The sequence below is a fragment of the Paroedura picta genome, chromosome 12, assembly GCF_049243985.1.
Source record: "Paroedura picta isolate Pp20150507F chromosome 12, Ppicta_v3.0, whole genome shotgun sequence".
NCBI classification, from domain to species: Eukaryota; Metazoa; Chordata; class Lepidosauria; order Squamata; family Gekkonidae; genus Paroedura; species Paroedura picta.
The window spans coordinates 48805039-48825290 of NC_135380.1; the positions used below are offsets into that span (position 1 = coordinate 48805039).

The 20252-nt window shown below is 46.1% G+C and overlaps 1 protein-coding gene across 11 annotated transcripts in view; it reads left to right on the top strand.

Annotated features, from left to right (window-relative positions):
- The window catches only part of VAV2 (vav guanine nucleotide exchange factor 2), a 389230-nt gene that overhangs the window by 201624 nt on the left and 167354 nt on the right, over positions 1 to 20252 (top strand). The gene's annotated exons all lie outside the window — the stretch shown is intronic.

Consider the following 20252-nt stretch of genomic DNA (forward strand, 5'->3'; position numbering starts at 1 on the left):
ATCTTCCTAAATTCATAAAATCTGCCAAGTTCATTTCAAGAACTTTGCCAGGCTGAATAGTATTTTCTTGCCCCTTGTTTTTTCTCCTTTGATTTTCATTCAAGAGATTGTCTCAAGATGCAGAATGCAGACATGACATGTCAGTTAAATGGCCATGCTTTAAATTATCTCTGCTTCGAGGCGTCTCTCTTTCATTTAGGAGGCAAATGCTGGATTTTGCCATGTTGGCTAAATCCTGTGGAAGGATTCCCTGGCATGAATCGGCCATCTGGATTTGTGCTAGATGCTCAGATGGAGGGAAATCCTTGTTTTGATTGCTTGTTTCCTTGTAAAACATATATACTGTCTTTCTAGCAAATGGTTGAAATGATCAGAAGACACTGGCAATTCTTTGAGGTGATATTGCTGCATACTTTGCTCTAATTCTGAGAAGTCTTGTGTGTAAACATTCATACAGGGAAAAATATCTCATTTGGTTGTGTTAATCCGTACTTGGTGTCTGTTCAGAGCCATTGAGAAGCCTGCTGTCTGTCTCCCTAGGGAGGGACCACCTTTGTAGGATCTTTTACGTTCCATGTTCTGACTGCCCCCCTGTGAGGATGGCAAATTCTCCAGGCTGCCCTCTGTCTTGCCTGTTCCTCTGATTTCTGAAGTCAACAGCCACAGCATTACAACGGCTTCTGTAGCCATCTTTGACTGCCCAGCCAGAACAGGGCAAGTTTGAGAGCTAGCATAGGTATCGGTTATAATGTTGGGCTAGGATCTGGAAGTTTGCCAGATGATCTTGGGCCTGTTGCACACTGTCAGACTAACTACCTCACAGAGTTGTTGTGAGGATAAAGTGGTGAAAGGAGAACAATGTAAGCTGCTTTGGGACAAAGGGCAGGATAGAAATAGATAAATACATTGTGGTTGACCTTTAAATCCCTCCCATATCCTCTGCAAGGAGCTAAACAGTTGGTTAGCATCAATGCAGAACAGGGAAAGAAACCGTCGTGTCTGTGTCTGGGGTGAGAAGTCATTGGAGAGAGAAATGAATAGGATATATTGGCAATCAAAACGTGGGGCTGCTACAGAGCCTTCATTCCCATATTCCTCTGGGGATGCTAGTTTGTGTGGAATGGCTAATTTAACCCTGTTCCGTGGCCTCATTACCAGACTGAAGTGCCATTTGCTTCCAGCTTGTTAGTGCTTTGAAATGTCAGCCCTTCTGTGCCTGGTAGGCTGTTGTTGAAATAAGTAAAGGGGATGAATATTTCCTGACCCATCTGTGTGCAGACATTTGCTCTCTCCCTCTCACGGCTACTTCTGATGTCATACTTCTCAAGTCTAGGCACCAGCAGAATAGAGCAGCAGAGTTCAGGCCTTGCAGGACCTGGGAGAGCTCCAGGGGAAAGCAGATGTTCATCTGTTGCAGTGCATGTGCCCAAAGATAGCACCAGGGCTTGGACATGTGTGTCATGCTTCTGCTGCTGGAGGGACCTGGATAGGGTCCTCAGAGCTTGAACTACTTTGGGTGGCCTTCCGGAAACTCTAGAAGTTCCTCTTGGGAGAGTAGTTTAGAGGAGCAATATAGAAAGATGGCAAATCCAGGGAATGCATGAAACTGCCTTCTACTCAATCAGATCTTCAGTCCATCCAAGTATTGTCTGCTCAGGCTGGCCGTGGCTCTCCAGTGTCTTCGGCAGAGGCCTTCCACATCACCTGTTTCTTGCTGGAGTGTGTGGGAATTGAACCTGGGGCATTCTGCAAGCAAAGAAGAGGACCATGAGAGCACCTGAGGAGTTATTAACAGGGTGCTTTGAGGCCATGTCAACCTGATTGTCCAATTCAAGTGCTAGTCTGGGTTCTGAAGAACTTATTCCAGTTCCTGTCAAGAAAACTCTGTTTTAAGGGTCACTTTAATGGTCTCATTTTGTTCCAGGCAGAAACATTACAGAATGTGTTCTGGTGCTGACTTCAGACCATGGTCCTGTCCACGTGTTATATGAATACAAAATTTGCTATAACTTGAGTACAGGGCTTCTGTGTGACCTGTTTGCAGGAGGGCCCAGTTCAATAGTGACGCTTGGGAAAGAGAAGCTGCCCCTCCCCCAGCTGCCCCTCCCCCAGTGGACTGTGCTCAGAGTTATTATATTACTGATCCAAAGGGTCCTATTCTTCAGTGTGGTTGAAGCAGGTAGCCCCATGAGAGCTCCCTGCTTGCCTCATGTCTCTGCACTTCTGTCATTTCCTTATTCCATACATTTCACCAACCCCCATAGCTCCTGAGACAGCGCAAAATGGGTTAAAGGCTTTGTGCCTGTGAGGGCTGTCGCATTAGCACTCCGGAATCAAAAATGGATTTTCAGGGGGGTCTCATGAGGATTGTTGTTGTTAGGTGCGAAGTCGTGTCTGACCCATCGCGACCCCATGGACAATGATCCTCCAGGCCTTCCTGTCCTCTACCATTCCCCGGAGTCCATTTAAGTTTGCACCTACTGCTTCAGTGACTCCATCCAGCCACCTCATTCTCTGTCGTCCCCTTCTTCTTTTGCCCTCATTCACTCCCAGCATCAGGCTCTTCTCCAGGGAGTCCTTCCTTCTCATGAGGTGGCCGAAGTATTTGAGTTTCATCCTCAGGATCTTCAGGGACTCGCAAGAGTCTTCTCCAGCACCAGAGTTCAAAAGCCTCAATTCCTTGACGCTTGGCCTTCCTTATGGTCCAACTTTCGCAGCCATACACTGCAACTGGGAATACCATAGCCTTGACTAGACGCACTTTTGTTGGCAGGGTGATGTCTCTGCTTTTTAGGATGCTGTCTAGATTTGCCATAGCTTTCCTCCCCAGGAGCAAGAGTCTTTTAATTTCTTTGCTGCAGTGATCTAATGACTATGCGGAACTGGCGTCCTCTGGCAATGGGCTAGATCTAGTATCAGCCACTAGGGTTCTCGCAATTTGTTGTTGGCCCTACCCAACAGGCAGGTCACATCCTGGACCTTATTTTCGGCATGGGGTTGAGCATGGATCTGGTCACATGCTTGGACCATTATATCCTGAAGACCCAGCTGTGGTTGCCATTTCACGATCAGTTGGGCATCGAGGAAGATGTTTGAAAAGGTTGTCACAGACCAAATGTCAGCTTAATTGAAAGAATCATAATTTCAGTTATGTGAGGAGCAAACGTAAAGTAAAGGAGGCAATAGGCCCACTGTTTGGTGCGGATGGACAAACTCTAACGGAAGATGCAGAGAAAGCAGAAAGGCTTAGTGCCTATTTTACATCTGTTTTTTCCCACAGGTCAAAGTGTTTAGGCACATCTAGAGATGGCTGTAGCCAAAGGATAGTGTCTGGGTGGCAGGTTAACATGGATAGAGAGGTTGTCGAGAGGCATTTAGCTGCACTGGATGAGTTCAAATCCCCTGGTTCGGATGAAATGCACCCGAGAGTGCTCAAAGAACTTTCCAGAGAACTTGCACAGCCCTTGTCCATCATCTTTGGAACCTCTTTAAGGACTGGAGATGTCCCGGAGGACTGGAAGAGAGCAAACGTTATTCCGATCTTCAAAAAAGGGAGGAAGGATGACCCGGGAAACTACAGACCAGTGAGTCTGACATCTGTTGTGGGGAAGATAATGGAGCAGATATTAAAGGGAGCGATCTGCAAACATCTGGAGGACAATTTGGTGATCCAAGGAAGTCAGCATGGATTTGTCTCCAACAGGTCCTGCCAGACCAACCTGGTTTCCTTTTTTGACCAAGTAACAGGTTTGCTGGATGGGGGAAATTCGGTTGATGTCATTTACTTGGATTTTAGTAAAGCTTTTGACAAGGTTCCCCACGATGTTCTGATGGATAAGTTGAAGGAGGGCAATCTGGATTTTCAGATAGTTAAGTGGATAGGGAATTGGTTAGAGAACCGCACTCAAAGAGTTGTTGTCAATGGTGTTTCATCAGACTGGAGAGAGGTGAGTAGCGGGGTACCTCAGGGCTCGGTGCTCGGCCCGGTACTTTTTAACATATTTATTAATGATCTAGATGAGGGGGTGGAGGGACTACTTATCAAGTTTGCAGATGACACCAAATTGGGAGGACTGGCAAATACTCTGGAAGATAGAGACAGAGTTCAAAGAGATCTGAACACAATGGAAAAATGGGCAAATGAGAACAAGATGCAATTTAATAAAGATAAGTGTAAAGTTCTGCATCTGGGTCAGAAAAATGAAAAGCATGCCTACTGGATGGGGGATACGCTTCTAGATAACACTGTGTGTGAACGAGACCTTGGGGTACTTGTGGATTGTAAACTAAACATGAGCAGGCAGTGTGATGCAGCGGTAAAAAGGTAAATGCCATATTGGGCTGTATCAACAGAGGCAACACATCAAAATCACAAGATGTCATAGGCCCATTGTATACGGCACTGGTCAGACCACACCTAGAGTACTGTGTGCAGTTCTGGAGGCCACACTTCAAGAAGGACGTAGATAAAATTGAAAGGGTACAGAGGAGAGCGATGAAGATGATCTGGGGCCAAGGGACCAAGCCCTATGGATATAGGTTGAGGGACTTGGGAATGTTCAGCCTGGAGAAAAGGAGGTTGAGAGGGGACATGATAGCCCTCTTTAAGTATTTGAAACATTGTCACTTGGAGGAGGGCAGGATGCTGTTTCTGTTGGCTGCAGAGGAAAGGACACACAGTAATGGGTTTAAACTTAAAGTACAACGATATAGGCTAGATATCAGGAAAAAAATTTCACTGTCAGAGTAGTTCAGCAGTGGAATAGGCTACCTAAGGAGGTGGTGAGCTCCCCCTCACTGGAAGTCTTCAAGCAAAGGTTAGATACACACTTTTCTTGGATGCTTTAGAATGGTTAGGGCTGATCCTGTGTTGAGCAGGGGTTTGGACTAGATGGCCTGTATGGCCCCTTCCAACTCTATGATTCTATGATTCTATGATTCTATGATTCTAATCTTCGGTCCCAGACCCATCCCACTCAGGTTTCTGGCCTGGCCATGGGGTAGAGACAGTGCTATTCACACTGGGAAATGACCTCTCTGTCACCAGTTGGACTGGGGTGGGTTGGCGCTACTTGTATTATTAGACCTCTCTGCAGCATTTGACACAGTTGATCATGAGCTCTTAGCTCACCGCCTCTCCAATGCTGGGATATGGGAGACAGCTGAACTCCTTCCTCTGGGGTCGCACTCCCTTCCATGACTGAATAATCTGATCTACCCAAGGGTTCCGTCAAAGTTTATTTATTTTATTTATTTATTTTTGGACTTGTATACTGCTGTTCTCAAAGAGACTCGTGGCAGCTTGCAATAAAAAATGCAATCCCTAAAATTCCCTTAACACATTAAAACATTACAAGATGGCAGTACATTAGAGTTCCACTCTCCCCACCCTTGTCCAGCTCACAGTCAAGGAGCTATTTCATCAGGAGTGAGGATGCTGATCTCACTGACACTAGGGGATCCCCAGATGGTAATACCGGGACCTCAACCCAGCCTCAACCAAAAGCCTGGTAGAAGAGCTCCATCGTACAGGTCCTGCAGAAAGCTGGCAACTCCAGCAGGGCCCTCAGCTCTTCCGGGAGCTCATTCCACCAGGTAGGGGCCAGGGCCGAAAATGCCCTGGCCCTGGTCGAGGCCAGGGGAATGTCCCGAGGGCCTGGGGCAACCAGCAAATTCATATCCGCATAGCAAAGTGTCCTGCATGGAGCATAAGCAGGCAAGCAGTCCCAAAGATACGTAGCAGCCAGGACGGGCAGGGATCTAAGGGGCAAGTGGTCGCCCTCACTGAGCCCAGCAGCTTGTTCACTTCAGTTATTGAGAGACATCTGAAGCCATCAAACGCTACCCCCCGTGATGGCCATGGAGCTTCCAGTTTGCTAACTGTATCAACTGTGGCAGGAAGGTCCCAGTGAAGCAACAGGACTTTGTCCACAAAATGGCTCGATAAAGCCTCACAGCTCAAATCCAATTCCCTTGGCTTTTGGTGCCCATCATCGAGGGTAGTACGAGATCCAGGTGAAGCTATTGTTGTGGTGATTATGGTGACTGGGGAGGATTAAAAAGGGCTGCTCCTCACCAGAGGCAGAGCTCAGACACCTGGGAGCATGTGGAGAGAGCTGCTGCTGCTGACCAGGTGAGGCTATTGTTGTGGTGATTGTGGTGATTGGGGAGGATTAAAAAAGGCTGCCCCTCTTCAGAAGCACAAGCTTTGTCTGGGGTTCTTGGCCTAGCAATTAGAATCTGTAGATTACGTTTCCCTAGTAGTTGCACTGCCTAGAAATTACGATGGACCTCCAGGACACACATCCCATCATCTGCAATGAGTATGACATGATTGCCTTCCTCCCTGAAGATAAGATGGACTACATCTGCCCCAAGTGTAAACTGGTAAGACTTCTGGAGAAAAGGAATAGGGGCTTAGAAGAGAGGATTATTACTCTGAAAGAAATTAAGAAAGGGGAGGAGTTCATAAAACAGGACCAGTCTGAAGAGGATATGGGGATTGACCTCCTGCAGACAGTTAAAAAAAAGACTCAAAGGCATAGATAGAGACGGTTCTCGGGGCCTTTGGAGCTCCAGAATACATTTCAGGCCCTTGCAGAGGAGGTGCAAATGCCAACAAGGGAAGAGATCCCAAAACAAAGTCTAAGACAGAGTTAAGAGGCCACAGGGATAGAAGGAAATGGTGTTGAGAAAAAAAGGAGAGTACTGGTAATTGGAGACTCCCTACTAAGAGGAATGGATCATCATGTGGCTGGGCCCGACCCCCTAACCTGAGAGGTGTGTTGCTTGCCAGGGGCGAAAAATAAAGACATTTAAGAATGGCTGCCCAAACTCCTCAATCTACGGATCGCTACCCATTTGTGATGGTCCACGTGGGAACGAATGATATATCTGCGAATACCATTGCTCCTATTAAAACAGACTATCAAGATCTAGGGAAGAAGCAAATGGGGGCACAAGTGGTATTCAGTCTTGCCTGTCAAGGGAAGAGGAATGCGTCGGGAGAGGAGGATAATGGAGGTGAATCAGTGGCTGCGTAGTTGGTGCCGGCAGGAGGGATTTGGTTTCTGGGACGATGGGATAGGCTTTCTTGAAGAAGGCCTACCAGCACCTGAATGACTACACTTGTCAAAGATGGGGAAGAATGTGTTTGGCAGGAAACTGGGGAGATTCACCTAACAACAACAACAACAACAACAAAGCCCTTTCCTCACATACAGTGCCACTCCTCCACCTCTTCGATCTATTCTGTTTTTTCTGCACAATTCATATCCATCCACTATTACATTCCAGTCATGAGAATCATTCCACCAAGTTTCTGTGATGCCTACTAGATCATCTTTCCATCTGCATGAGAAGTTCCAGCTCTTCCTTCTTATTGCCCATGCTTCGGGCGTTAGTATAAAGGCATCTGAATCCTTTTACTTTTGGTTTCCTATGAACTGGCCTTTCTGATTGGGCTGCCCTGTCTCCTTCCCCTTGTGGCTTCAGTTTAAAGCTCTCCTGATGAGGAGAGGTCTAATAATACAAGTAGCGCCAACCCACCCCGGTCCAACTGGTGACAGAGAGGTCATTTGCCAGTGTGAATAGCACTGTCTCTACCCCATGGCCAGGCCAGAAACCTGAGTGGGATGGGTCTGGGACCGAAGATTCTTCCAATTAAGCTGACAGTTGGTCTGTGACAACCTTTTCAAGCATCTTCCTCAATGCCCAACTGATCGTGAAATGGCAACCACAGCTGGGTCTTCAGGATATAATGGTCCAAGCATGTGACCAGATCCATGCTCAACCCCATGCCGAAAATAAGGTCCAGGATGTGACCTGCCTGTTGGGTAGGGCCAACAACAAATTGCGAGAACCCTAGTGGCTGATACTAGATCTAGCCCATTGCCAGAGGACGCCAGTTCCGCATAGTCATTAAAGTCCCCCAGAATTAATAGTCTGTATTACAATCCGCAATTGTGATGCCCAAAACTGAACACAGGATTCTAAGTGAGGTTTAACCACAGCAGAGTAAAGCAGTATCCTCATCTCGTGCAATCTGGACACTATACTTCTTTTGATACAGCCCAAAATCCCATTTGCCTTTTTAGCTACTGAGTCAGACTGCTGACTCATGTTCAGCATATGGTCTACCAAAACACCTAGATCTTTTCATTTATCACTGTTGAAATTCATTTTAGCCCAGTTTCCCAGCCTGTCAGTTTTCCAGCCTGTTTCCTGATTCTGTCTTCTGCTGTGTTTGCTACCCATCCCAGTTTAGTATCATCCGCAAATTAGCAACCCATCTGTTCCTTCATCCAAATAGTTTGTGAATCTGTTGAACAACACAGAGCTCAGGACAGATCCCTGAGGGACTCCACTTGTCAGTCCTCTCCAAGAGGTTGTGGAACATCCTTTGGGGGTCTATTCATCGTTCTGAGCTGATGGTGTTGGCTTTGGTTGTTACATTTATGGAAACTGCTAAATGTTTTATGATGTTTTCATATGTTTGGGTGGCTTTAGTATATTTTTTGTCTTTTTGTGATTTTTTTTTACTGATATTGTGAGATGCCCTGAATATGCCTCTAAAAGGCATAAAAGAAAGCTGTCATGCAAAAAAGTTCTAGAAATATCAGCACATGGATGTATTGGATGATGTGCCTACCCTTAAGTTAATAACTGTAACTGTAACTGATGATATGCTTAAACTGAAAGCTGTTAATGGGCACAGGAAATATCAAGCAGAATTTCACTCTCCCCCCACACACAATCTTTATACAGCTTTCGCTGTATTCATATTTGGCTAAGGGCTAATTGGCCGGAGAGTGGGCGGGGCCAGTCTGGGTGAGGGGCCAATCGGAAGGCGCAAAGCAGCAGCTCTAGCCAATCGGGTGAGGGCACTATCTAGGCCCTCACCAGGACAGGACAGAGAGCGACGGGGAACCGGCAGGACATCGTGAGTACAGAAGGAGGCCTTCCCCTGGGGCCTAAAACACCCCCAGGGCCTAGAAGTGTGCTTCTAGGCCCGAGGGGAAGGCCACCGAAGGGGGGGGGAGCATGCCTTCCCCTCGGGCCTAGAAGCACAATTCTTCGAGGCCCCGGGTGTGCTTCTAGGCCTCAGGAGAAGGCCTCAGGGGAAGGACTCGCCGCCGCTGGGGGGGAGGAGGCCTTCCCACCGGGCCCCGAAACGCTGCACCAGGGGCAATGTCGCCTCTATGTGTTTGATGGGCGTCTGCAGCAGGGGAGGGGGCTTTCAAAACCCATTCTCACGAATGGGCTTTGAATATAAGTTTATCCATGATTCACTAGCTCTGCTTGTGTATCAAAGCGAATTTTTATTTCCAGGTGAAAAGATGCTTTCATCTGTAAAATGTATTTCAGTTAACTGGAGCCTATCAGGGACTCTAACCTGATTACCATGAGAGGTGTGATCTCCTATGCCCATAACGCCTGGGCAGGCCTAACCTGGCCTGACAGGAACCGTCTGAATTGTGTAGTGGAAGTTAGGGACTATCTGTCTCACACCTTCCCCCCCCCCCCCGGGACTCTACCATGTCCCCTTTTTTTCTTACTTTGAATATAACTAAAGAACCGTTTTTGTTGTTTTTAGCATTTCTTGCTAGCCTAAGCTCATACTGAGCTTTAGCTTTTCTAACATTCTCCGTCCAAGCATTGGTTATTTCTTTATATTCCTCCTTGGTTATAAGATCCTCCTTCCAGTTCCTAAATGAGACTTTTTTTGTTACTCAGTTCTTTTGAAAGCTGTTTATGGAGCCACCCTGGTTTCTTTAGGTTCTTCCCAGTTTTCCTTCTCAAGAGAACTGTCTGTGATTGTGCCTTCAGTATTTCACTTTTGAGAAACTCCCAACCTTCTTGGACTTCCATCTCCTCAAGTTTTTCTGACCATGGGATTCTATTCAAAATAATTTAAGTTTGTTAAAATATGCTTTCCTGAAGCCCAGTCTGTATGGGTGACTACGTACAACTTTTCCCCAAGATCATAAAGTCCAAAATCAGATGGTCACTACTACCAAATGCACCCACAACTCATACCTCATCAGCCAGTTGTTCCCTATTACTGGGAACAAGTCTTAATCAGCAGACCCCCTGGTTGCCCCTTCTACTTTCTGGGAAATAAAGTTGTCAAGAATTTATTGGATTTTTCATTTTTAGCAGAGCTGGTTTTCCAACAGATGTGGGTTATTGAAATCTCTGATGACCACTAGGTCCCATCTGAGAACTTTTTAATCTGGTCTAGGAACATCTCATCCAAGTCCTCTGCCTTTCCTGGCGGTTTATAGCAGATGCCCACCATAATACTACTATTATTTCCTGCTCTATTTACCCAAAAACTCTCAGCTGAACTCTCATGCTCAGTCACATATATTTCTTCACAAGTATATACATACTTAACATATAGTGCTAGTCCTCCCCCTTATTTATTTGTCTGTTCCCCTTTAAACAAGTTGTACCCCTCAATGAGCCTCTTGTGGCGCAGAGTGGTAAGGCAGCCGTCTGAAAGCTTTGCCCATAAGGCTGGGAGTTCAATCCCAGCAGCCGGCTCAAGGTTGACTCAGCCTTCCATCCTTCCGAGGTCGGTAAAATGAGTACCCAGCTTGCTGGGGGGTAAAACGGTAATGACTGGGGAAGGCACTGGCAAACCACCCCGTATTGAGTCTGCCATGAAAACGCTGGAGGGCGTCACCCCAAGGGTCAGACATGACTCGGTGCTTGCACAGGGGATACCTTTACCTTTACCTACCCCTCAATCCTATTATTCCAGTTGTGAGTGTTATCCTACCAGGTTTCTGTAATGTTTATTAGATCATAGTTTCCTTTATTAGAACTTCTAGTTATATCTAGTTCTAGATATAACAAGAGGAGGGCCAAGGAGGTCAGGGTTCCCAGTACTGAGGGGAAGAAGCAGAGATAGCAATGGGATGAGATGGAACAAAGCTAAGGAACCTGAGACACAGACGCTCTCAAGTCCCTCCAGTTTGATCAAGGAGCCAAGAGCCCTTTAGCTCTCACACTTTGGTGCTTGTCTCTGGCAAGCAAGAGCCTTTCATGGCACAAAGGCCTATTCAGCAGAGGGCGGAGCTAGCAGTCAGTTGCAGGCAAAACTGCCAACTAATGCAAATCAGCTAAAAAATGTTTTTAGCCCCTAAGAATCCCTGATGGAAATAAGATAGGACAGTTTAAATAAGCAGACTGTGCTGTTGAGAACTAAAGTAGCATCTGGTCACCTGTGTTATGAACTGCAGTTCAAATCTTATCTAAGACTAGGGGCAAAGCACATTGTATCCAGGACTACAATGGGAGAGAGTGGTGGGGAGAGGAAGGGGAGGACTTGTCCAGTCTGCAAGGACATGGGGTTGAATATGTGTGTTTTGTGGGAGGTTGTGGTGGCTTGGTGAAAAATGAGGGCATGAGTGGGGAGATATGGGTGTCAAGAACCTGTGATGTGGAATGTTGAGTTGAGTGTGGGAGAGGACTGACCTTTGGGAATTTTGGCATAGTGGTTACAGATGAGCTTTCCAGAGCCATGTCCTCAGATATGTGAAGGGGAAATCAGACTGGAGACTCTTCTTAGGGGGAGATTACAAGGCAACCAATTCCTCCCAGTTCTGCATTCAATGTCATTTCCATGCTTGTGTGAATTAGGACCCACAGGTACTGAAATGTCTCCCTGCCCTAATAAACATGGGGTAGTCACAGTACACAGGTGTCCACCCTGCTTCTTCTGTCTCAATTTTTTTACTGTTGATAAAATGTTATAGAATCATAGAATCATAGAATCATAGAGTTGGAAGGGGCCATACAGGCCATCTAGTCCAACCCCCTGCTCAACGCAGGATTAGCCCTAAGCATCCTAAAGCATCCAAGAAAAGTGTGTATCCAACCTTTGCTTGAAGACTTCCAGTGAGGGGGCGCTCACCACCTCCTTAGGCAGCCTATTCCACTGCTGAACAACTCTGACTGAGAAAAACTTTTTCCTGATATCTAGCCTATATCGTTGTACTTGAAGTTTAAACCCATTACTGCGTGTCCTTTCCTCTGCAGCCAGCAGAAACAGCATCCTGCCCTCCTCCAAGTGACAACCTTTCAAATACTTAAAGAGGGCTATCATGTCCCCTCTCAACCTCCTTTTCTCCAGGCTGAACATTCCCAAGTCCCTCAACCTATCTTCATAGGGCTTGGTCCCATGGCCCCAGATCATCTTCGTCGCTCTCCTCTGTACCCTTTCAATTTTATCGATGTCCTTCTTGAAGTGAGGCCTCCAGAACTGCACACAGTACTCCAGGTGTGGTCTGACCAGTGCCGTATACAATGGGACTATGACATCTTGTGATTTTGATGTGATGCCTCTGTTGATACAGCCCAAAATGGCATTTGCCTTTTTTACCGCTGCATCACACTGCCTGCTCATGTTTAGTTTACAATCCACAAGTACCCCAAGGTCTCGTTCACACACAGTGCTACCTAGAAGCGTATCCCCCATCCAGTAGGCATGCTTTTCATTTTTCTGACCCAGATGCAGAACTTTACACTTATCTTTATTAAATTGCATCTTGTTCTCATTTGCCCATTTTTCCATTGTGTTCAGATCTCGTTGAACTCTGTCTCTATCTTCCGGAGTATTTGCCAGTCCTCCCAATTTGGTGTCATCTGCAAACTTGATGAGTAGTCCCTCCACCCCCTCATCTAGATCATTAATAAATATGTTAAAAAGTACCGGGCCGAGCACCGAACCCTGAGGTACCCCGCTACTCACCTCTCTCTTATGTGTCCACATGGTTGCTCATTAGCAAAAGAAGAGCTGGATTTTTGTACCCTGCTGTTTACTACCCAAAAGAGTCTCAAAGCGGCTTACAACCACCTTTTCCCTTTCTCTCCCCACAATAGACAACCTGTGAGGGATGTGGGGTTGTGAGAGGTCTGAGAGAACTGGGAATGGGCCACAGTCACCAAGCAGGCCTCAGGTGTCTTTTGAATTAATTTCATCCCATTGATTCTGGTCCCGATCCTCGGGGGTAACAGAAAACAACTCTGCTCCATCTTCTATATGACAGCCCTTCAAGTATTTGAAGATGGTTATCATATCACTTGTTAGTTGTCTTCTCTCTAGGCTAAACAGACCAAGCTCCACCAACCTTTCTTCATACATCTTGGTCTCCAACCCCTCACCATCTTCGTTGCCCTGGACACGTTCCAGTTTGTCAACATCTCTCTTCAACTGGGGTGTCCAAAACTGAACATAGTACTCTAAGAGAGGCTGAAGCAGAGCAGAGTAAAGCGGTACCATCACCTCCCATGATCTGGACACGACACTCTGTTTGATACAGCCCAAAATCCCAACTGCCTTTTTAGCCACTGAGTCACAGTGCTATGAAATATTATTTCCTTGAATTTCTGAATGAGCCATTAATGTAGTCATTCTTCATTTTTGAAGATGGCAAGCTCAGAACCATGATACATGCAGGAGCACAACAGCCAACCTCTTCTTTGGCCAGAAGTTTTGCTTTGGCTGAGCATCACAAGTGAATAATTTATTCTGATAAACAGAGATACCATAAACGATTAGATGAAATTGAGTCCAAAGTAGGGCCTCATTCAGAGACTCCACATCTAGTCTCCTACATGGATGGGCAGACAAAAACAGGATTATTTAATTTTTGCCTTGCGGCATTTGTCTCACAGCACCTCAGAGTGCTTCAGTACACCATCAGGGAACTATTGGTGCGATTGCTGGCTCAGTTTTAGATGGGTAACCAGTTATTGCATTCAGGGCATAAGGATTAGAAGATTGCAAAATTGAGGTAAGGATGTTTTTTTGAGTTTATGATTCTTTGCAGTCTTAAGGGGAACACTTTTCATTCTAAGAAGGAGTATCAAGTTTTCTTATGCTGTTAACTTTGCTCGAATTCATTTTAGTAACTCTGCAAATCCCACCATGCAAATGTCTTTAAATTTAAGGCATCAATAAGGAAATTGATGAATGGACCGTTACTAGATGGGCCGCTCTCTATCTCTCATACTTAAATTTTGCTCTTGAGCCAAAGTGATTTAATTCAGGGATGGACATTGGGGATACGCTTCTAGGTAACACTGTGTGCGAACGAGACCTTGGGGGTACTTGTGGATTGTAAACTAAACATGAGCAGGCAGTGTGATGCAGCGGTAAAAAAGGCGAATGCCATTTTGGGCTGTATCAACAGGATCGCCAGATGTCATAGTCCCATTGTATACGGCACTGGTCAGACCACACCTGGAGTACTGTGTGCAGTTCTGGAGGCCTCACTTCAAGAGGGACGTAGATAAAATTGAAAGGGTACAGAGGAGAGAGACGAGGATGATCTGGGGCCAATGGACCAAGCCCTGTGAAGATAGGTTGAGGGACGTGGGAATGTTCAGCCTGGAGAAAAGGAGGTTGAGAGAGGACATGATAGCCGTTTTTAAGTATTTGAAAGGTTGTCATTTGGCGGAGGGCAGGATGCTGTTTCTGTTGGCTGCAGAGGAAAGGACACGCAGTAATGGGTTTAAACTACAAGTACAACGATATAGGCTAGATATCAGGAAAAAAATTTTCACAGTCAGAGTAGTTCAGCAGTGGAATAGGCTGCCTAAGGAGGTGGTGAGCTCCCCCTCACTGGCAGTCTTCAAGCAAAGGTTGGATACACACTTTTCTTGGATGCTTTAGGATGCTAGGGCTAATCCTGCGTTGAGCAGGGGGTTGTTCTAGATGGCCCTTGTGGCCCCTTCCAACTCTGTGATTCTATGATTCTATGATTTTATGATTGATGGGGCTGCTGTGGTACATCCACTGCTCTCCCCCGGGCTTCTTCTTGAAGACCGTTGACCTCCTTCTCCACCCCCCCCTTTTTTTAGGAAGGGGATTTTATTATTGTGCTGCCATGCTGTGATATTTTAAAGTCTTTTAATGGGAGTTTTAATGGGGTTTAAGACACTGTAACCTGCCACGAGCCATTTGGGAGTGGCGGGAAATAAATCGAAATAATAATAATAATAATAATAATAATAATAATATCTAGCCTATATCGTTGTACTTGTAGTTTAAACCCATTACTGCGCGTCCTTGTCCTTGGCACCCAGACACTGGGTTCCATCTGATCATCTTTTCTTTTGGGAGAAAAGGAATAAAAGAATCAGAGTGGGTAGAGTCCTCCATGGTCAGCTCATCCAACTCCCTGCGGAATGCAGGAAACTCTTGATCTAGGCGTCTTAATCACCCTGAAAGATTATGGAGGGAACTGTGGGATATACAGATCCAAAAATCTGATGAGGTGGTGCAACACTGTCCTTTTTGTGTTGGATGATGGCAGGGAACTAAGACACACAACTTTGTCATATGGAAACAATATTTACGTTCCCTAATCTTCTTTCTCGTGTTCTTGTTGGTCAGCCTGGTAGCGTGTCATATTTTAATTATTTCTCAAATTGCCCCACTCTAGTCTCTTATAATGGAAAAGGATTTCTGAACCAGCTAACAGAAATGAAGTGCCCCCTTTCTGTCTTGTGCCTAGTTTTACTTCAGAGGTTAGATCACTGACTCTTTAGAGATTAACAATAAGAAATTGAACTTTATTAAAGAGATGGCATTTGTTAAATAAATGAAATTTCAGTAGATTTTAAATTGTGACGCAGAGTTCATTACGGAGAGAGTTGTCCTCCCTCCTCCCCCCCAGAAAGCTTCACAGCCTTGAAGCAAGCCCCTCAGGTGAATATAGAAAATGGTCCCTGCTTTGACACACCTCTCTTTCTTAACCCAAATTTCCTCAGTTCTTCCTTCCAGAGCCCCCCTGAATCCAGCTGCTCAGCTGCCTTTTCAACCGGAGCTAGGAAGGTCTCCTTCCCCAGAAGACTCTTCCCCCACTGGGCACCAGAGTTGGGATTTCTTTCCCCAGATGCCTTCACAGCCTGCCCCTTCTCTGTTCTCCTTAGGACAGGACTGTCCGCCCCGGAATCCAGATTTTCCCCTCAAGCTCTCTGACTCATCTGAGTCCCCTTTTACACTGGCCCCCATCTGACCCCATCTCTCGCCCAGCCCTCTCTTGCCCTGCCCCTTCTTAGCCTGTCAGTCCAATACACTGACTCTGCCTGGCAATTAATCCTTTATGAGCCAGGATCTGCAGAGAAACAAATAAACCTTGCTTTTATTATTTTCTTGCCTTCCTTGGTTTAAAAAAAGGTAAAGGTATCCCCTGTGCAAGCACTGGGTCATGTCTGACCCTTGGGGTGATGCCCTCCAGCGTTTTCATGGCAGACTCAATACGGGGTGGTTTGCCAGTGCCTTCCCCAGTCATTACCGTTTACCCCCCAGCAAGCAAGCTGGGTACTCATTTTACCAACCTCGGAAGGATGGAAGGCTTGAGCCGGCTGCTGGGATTGCACTCCCAGCCTCATGGGCAGACAGCTTCAGACTGCATGTCTGCTGCCTTACCACTCTGCGCCACAAGAGGCTCTTTCCTTGGTTTACTTTTACCCTTCTTTCTGGGTCCCTCCACAGGTGGGGTCTGCAGCATGGTGGAGGTTTGGGCAAGACTGAGTGGAAAACCTGGTTGGATCCAACCCCCCTCCCCCCCATCCCATGTAGTACGCTAGTTTGTCTTTTCTCCCCAATAGCTTGGCTGTTGGGGTCATCTTGCCAAGCAGCAAGCAGACTTCTGGAACACATCAGATGCAGAAGTGTTGTGGAATAGGTGGTCATCTATATGAGAACAGCCTGGACCTAGATGGCCCAGGCCAGCCAATACTGCCAGATCTTGGAAGCTAAGCTGGGTCAGCCCTGGTGATTACCTGGATGGAAGACTACCGTGAAGTCCAGAGTCACTATGCAGAGGCAGAAAATGGCAAATCTCTTGCATTTAAAACTCTGTGAGGGGTCACCTTAAATCAGCTGTGACATGATGTCACTTTTCACCACTTACATACGACTCTATATATTTCCCCCAACTGGAATTCTCATTCTTTTTCATTTGGGATTTTTTAAAGCAGACCTCTTCCCTGAAATGAAAATTGTCGGAAATGTTTTCCTAACTTACAGAATGGTGGGCAAGTGTCTCTAAAAGTGGGAGTGGAAGACTGCATATTGTGGAGGGGGGGGAGAAATAAATTAATGCATTTGCTAATATATGTGCTATAGCAGTTAACTTAAAAGAGGTGTCATCCATATCTAATGGAAGTCTCAAATAGTCTACCATTATAATTATCTTTGAACATTGGAAGTCAATAGAGTTATTCCATTGTTCTACCAACAATAATAATTAATTTTGAATGTTTTGGTGTTAAGTTGTTGTTGTCAAATGCTGTCCTTCAGGCTTCGAGAGTGGCAAGATTGTGCAGAATATGTTTGAGATGCATAGCTGTATACACACCCACCCGGGACCCCTTGCCACCTCCTCCAGGCCATCATTGGCCATTTTGGGAGGGGAGGAGTGGGTCGACTTGGTCATATCACCCATTCATTTTAAACAAATTATAATATAATATCCCACCCTTTTGGGCAACCCTTCCAGAGCAGTCAAGAAACCCCATCCTCGCACAAACCCTGGTTGGGAAAGCCTGCTGTTGGCAAACATGGGGATTTAGCTCCTGTTCTTGTTCCTCAAGGGACCTGAGGGAGAATTCTGCCTGAGATCTCAGGCTAGGAGGCTTGAAGCAGGTGTTGTGAAGGCCCTCCCTCTGAGAGTGGTCTTGATGGCTCTGCCGTCTGATTTAGTGTGAGGCAGCTTCATATCTTCTGGTGGATGCACAGCACAAGACTAACTTGGTCTGAGGATGGGAGGGAATTGGGAGCCATCAGGAGTCGTGAGATTCAAGTCTCACCTCAGACAATATGGAGCTGAATGTGGAATTGGACTTCCTGAGCTTTCTGAGGTTTTGCTTTTTGACAAGCAAGTTTCTCACCTTATGTTTGAAAATGCTTAAAAATGCTTGAAAATGTTATTTATTTGCTTACTTATTTCATTTATTCCTCAGTTTTCTCCTCACTGGAGATCTGAATCAACTTCACAATGTTCTCCTCATCTCAGTTTTATCCTCATGGCAGTGCACTTTAGAGACCCACTTTAGAGGCACTTTAGAGAGATGGATGAGCTTTTGAGAGTTGGGCTCTAAATTGCCACTAAATCCCAGGCTTGCCCACCAGCATGGCTGCCCTCTGGAACTTTCTTCATGGGTTATTCATGTGCTTGTTTTTTAATTCATGCTTGTGCTGGTTCTCTGCACAAATTTCTGGCTTCCCTCCCCCCTCCCCCACCAATTCAGGAAATACCATAAAATAATGTTTTAACAAGGGCTTACTGGGTGGAGAGTGGGCATGCGCATCCCGATTGGGCCCTGCCTCAGACCACTCAGGAATTTGGCCCGATCAGTGGGACCACAGTCCTGGCAGGCCTGCCATTCCACCCATCCAGGGGCTCTCTGCTGGCATTTTGCCCCTGGACGTGCACCAGGACACATGTAAGTGCCCTGGGTGGGGGCCTGCAATTCCATTGGGCCAGGAAGCCCTCATGCCGCTTCTGCGTTGGGGATGGGGATTTTCCTTTGCCCCTGGGCTAGAGAGTAACTAAAGGAAATGGGCACAGGTGCCCCTGGGCCAGGAAGCCCTTACACTGCGTGTGCCCATTTCCTTTCGGGACCCTCAGTTTGCTTCCATTTTTTAAACAATGTGTGGCCATTGGGGCACTCTGCTACGCTTTTGCCACCTGCACAACGTCGGATTGTCTCCTTTTTGCGCTCTGCACCATTCCTCCAGCGGATCGTGCAGCCAGTCTGCTCTTCAACCCTTTGCACAGTTTAGCCCTTTGTAGGAGACACTCCATCTTACATTAAAGATACTAGTGATTTTATTAGGAAAGTTTCTGCTCCTTTAAACTGTATTCTCCTTACAGCAGATGTAACTGCTCTTCATACCAATATTCCCCCATACAGACGCAAGGTATGCAGTTGATTTTGCATGACTCAAAGAACAATTCAACATCTTCAAACACATTTCATTATGGATCTATATGATTTAGTGTTAGAACAGAACTATTTCAGATTCAATGAAGACTTTTTTCTTTTAAAATTAGGAATTGTTCTTCTGTACCTCCATCTGTAGCAAAGGTCTTCATGTCAAATCTGGAAATCATTATTATTCTTAATAGCTCTTTAAATACTTTTTATGCAGATATTGCCTTATATTTTCCGGTGATTCCTGGAGATCTCCAAATATTACAAGCCCCTGAGGATAATTTCTGTCTTGCACAGTGGGCTTTATGACAGCTGAGATGTATCTGCCTTGTTTTGGAGGCAATTCCAGCATTGAATATGGCATGGAAGTTGTGTCCACTGCTTATACACTCATCCATCATGCCAAGAAAGCCCTCATATCAGACACCTGTTATTTATTACATTTATATACTGCTCTCCCTGGAGGCTCATTTCTTGCCGCTGTACAGCCTCTCTTATAATGGCATCCTGAGAGTGTTGTAGAGGGAGAGGCTGTTTATTGTTATGAAGTGTTGATGAGCAGCTTATAGTGGTTCCTTCACTGCCACCTCCATCCTACCATCATAGATGGGTCTCTGGTGTTCTGGGTGGTTGTTGTTCTGAGGAGTCATCACAGTGAAGCAGCACACGGTGATAAGTCAAACATGTCAAGTCAAGTCTTTATTATTATGATACTAGACCAGTAGTCAAATTACAAAACACATAAAAACATCTGGCATTAACAAAGTACATAAAAGAATCATCTTAACACAGCCCGCGGCACCGCAGCAGCCGCGGACTAAATAAAGCCGAAAGGGCTTTGTGGGAGGAGTTAGGGCGGGCTCTGTCTGGGATGAGGAAGGGTGCCGATTGGCCCCTTCCTCCGGAGAGACCATCGGCTGGGCTAATCGCGCCTGCCAACTGGCCCAGCCGATTCCCGCCCTGCTAATAAGGGAGCCCCCGCCAGCTGCGCGGAGCGCGGCTTCCAGGGGCTCCCTGCGGGGAAAGGCTAGTACCCATTGTATTTAGACATACAATGGGCTTTGCCTCTAGTTGATAAAATAGTATAAAACATGTATCTTGGACCTCAGTCAGTGTGGGCATAATAAGAAAGCTATTGCAGACAGGCCAAGGAAGGTAGGGTTGGAAGGGTGGAGAGGAATCAGGTAGATATGGAACCAGCATCATTGACTGAACAACATTCTATAGCTGTGTTCTATTTATTGTATGTTTTGGTTTTTATATTGATTGTCTTATTAATGCTGTATTGTTCA